The 3113-nt window shown below is 42.7% G+C and overlaps 1 non-coding gene across 1 annotated transcript; it reads right to left on the reverse strand.

The window, feature by feature from the left end:
* Nucleotides 1–1463: 1463 nt before the first annotated feature.
* Nucleotides 1464–1582, reverse strand: LOC130457836 (5S ribosomal RNA). Its single transcript, XR_008917106.1, has one exon. It is a non-coding gene; the product is annotated as a 5S ribosomal RNA (ribosomal RNA).
* Between the last annotated feature and the right edge of the window lie 1531 nt (nt 1583–3113).

The raw sequence follows: 3113 nt of genomic DNA on the forward strand, positions 1-3113 counted from the left end.
AAAACATAGAAATTAAATTAATTATACCTTATATTCTTTTGGTCCCAACCATATAACTATATTTTTATTGTTTGTTATTTTTCCAGATTACATGTCAATCCTTTTTTTCATATTTCCTTTCTGACCTTTTCAATCCATTTTCTCTCCTTCCCACTCTTTCCCTCTCCCCAAGAAGGCAAGTAATATGATTTAGGTTGTACATATATATTATATAATACTATTTCCACATTTACCATGTGTTGTGAAATGAGATGTTGCTTAGACTAGTGGAAATTTCATGGAGGAAATAAAGTGACAACTGGTATGTTTCTATCTGCATTCATACTCCATCTGTTCCTTTTATGGTGGTGAATATCTTTTTTCATCATGAGATCTTTGGAGTTGTCCTGGACTGTGAAAGAAAATTCTTGGTTCTCTTTGACTTTTCTGAGTTTGTGCTTGTGAAAAGGGAAACTTTTGTTCTCTTTGCCTAGTCAGAGTTAACATTTTGGAATAACAATGATTTAATACACTTACTTAGTACCTCACAAGACTGAAGATAGGATTAACTCTCTTGTCTACTTTTGAATTAATCAACAAAAGAATGTACCCAAACTTAACCCTAAATTAAGGGAAGTTCAAATTTTCTTACTCATAGGAGGAGAGTTAACACCTTTAGAGGTAAGAAGCCAGCAAGATACTTGGAAGAGCTCCACTTTTTTTTTCTAACTCAAACAGCCATAAACTTTTGAATTCTTTTGAGTTCACACAGGACTTCCAGGTAAACATGGCTCCAGAGTAGAAACAGGGCTCATCCTCTCCTCTCCACTGATTGAGACAGAGTGCCTCAAAATGACAAAACCAAAGTCAAATGAGCAAAGGAGATCCACAGTAGGGTAATAGTAGTAGTAGTCTCTCGATAACCGAGGATGACAATTGTCTTTGTGTGTTTTCATCTATGGTGTTTAGATGAGTGTGCACAAAGACACTTGTACGTGAAGGAGATTTAAGTGGAAAAGTCAATGCACAGAGACAGTCCCACTATCTCGCTGTTGGAAGCCTGGGTCTAGGGGCACGAAAAGTCGTTACACCTGGAGACTTCCTCAGCTGCATTGGATGGCCGTGTTGTCTTTTGTGCTCCAACATGCCCTAAGCACTCCACAGTGCTTTGCTGCATCGCCATCTCAGCCTTTGAACCTTCTTATTGGTTTCTTCCTTCTGTTCCGCCAAATCAGTCTTCACATGCTGGGTGAGCAAGGCCCTGGTTCACCAGGGGTCTATGACCCAATGGCTACTCTCACAAGGTTTAGCCGGCCTGTCAAAGCCATTGCCTTGGGTGTGGCCGCATGCTAGCAGCTACTAGGAGCCACAAGTGAGAGCTGGGTGTCAGGTGGGGTCAGAGGCTGGAGAGCTGCCCTAGAAGGGCATGACAAGCCCTCCATACCAGAGATACTACCCCTCCATGAACACCCCATATACCCCAAAGCCTACAGCACCCGGTATTTCCAGGCAGTCTCCCATCCAAGTACTAACCAGGCCCAACCCTGCTTAGCTTCCGAGATCAGATGAGATCAGGCGTGTTCAGGGTGGTATGGCTGTAGACAGTAGGGTACAACACAGAAAATAGGAAAAGTTAGAGCATTTACATGTGTTAAGGGTAAATTTAGGAGTTGAGACTGAATATAATTTTAGTTGGTTGCCAGGGATTTAAATTCTAGATCCCAATGAAATACTCAAGTCAGAATGGAATTTATGGTGTTTTATTTATAATAGAAGGAAGAAATTAAGAATGAGAGAGAGAGGGAAAGGGAAATTGAATTGCTCTGGCCCGGGCTGAGCCAGGCAGGAGTTCAGAGGCCTTGGCCAAGGGGCCTCTCCAGAAGCCAAGAGAAAAGGGAATCAGCCTTATAACTCATCATGTGACCATCTAAAGGAAAGCAGTCTGAGGTCTCATGCTGATCTCCTCCAGGGTTGAGTTCCAGGGCCATGTCCCCCAAGCATCCTCTCATAGGAAGTGACATCAAATATAAAGGCAGTTCTTTACATAACTTCCTGTGTCTCACATGTGCCAATGGTGTCTTAAGCTTGGCTTAGGACAGCCCAGGGGGTCATTCAGTTGTTTCTGATATGTCACTTGTTAGTACATGCAGGTCATAGGCCTTCCTTCCCAACACTTAATCCTTAAGTGGGGGTGTATACATTCCTGGTTGTTAGAATTCCAAAGACTAAGCAGGGTGGAGTAAAACTAAAATTCACACATGCTAAAAGGTGTGCAAAATTTCTCCCACTAAGGGTCTAGCTCATCACCCTCCCCCATTTCACCAACCTTGCCAGAGTCCAAAGAAGCACAAGACAAACATTTAAATTCTAGGATAGAGGCTGGCTGAGGTCAACAACAGACCTACCCCTAAGAGAACCTGGGACTATAAACTGAGACTTGGGACACCAGGAGGCTGAGGTAACATCTAAATAGGATTCTAAGCTTGGGCAGAAAGGGATGGCTCATAACAAACTCACAGGAGACCTGAAAAATAGCCTCCAGGAAAAAAAAAAAACTTTCCAGTTCTCAATACTGAGAATTGCCTATACCCCACACCCAGATCTCTGCAAGACAATCTTTATGCTCTCAGGGGCTGGACTTGCTGGTAAGCATAGCAAGACTAGGGGCCCTAGGAGCCTGAGGAAACTTGGAGATAGGATGGAGAGCTTGGGTAGAGATGGGAGACTCAAAGCAAAATGCCACAGAGACCTGAAAAATAGCCTCTGTGAAAAAACCTCTCCAGCTCTCAATACAGAGACTTGCCTAAAATCCACACCCAGACCTCTGCAAAACAATCTTTAAGTTCTTAGGGCCTAGAATTGCCACTAAGAGCAGATAGGCACAGCTGAATACTGGGTGAAATATCCTCAGGGCAAAAACCTCTAAAGAGCCCAATACAAATATTGCCCACATTCCACACTTAGACTTCTGGCCAGGAAGGGACAAGGCAATGGCCACCAACTCCCAGGAGCTAAAATTCACAACCAACAAAGACCCCAAGAAGAAAACTTTGACCCTTGATAATTTTTATGCAGAAAATATCCAGACTAATTAGGATATAGTAGAAGATTATAAATAAGGAAAAACACCCAAA

The sequence above is a fragment of the Monodelphis domestica genome, chromosome 2 (genome assembly GCF_027887165.1).
Source record: "Monodelphis domestica isolate mMonDom1 chromosome 2, mMonDom1.pri, whole genome shotgun sequence".
Taxonomy (NCBI): domain Eukaryota; kingdom Metazoa; phylum Chordata; class Mammalia; order Didelphimorphia; family Didelphidae; genus Monodelphis; species Monodelphis domestica.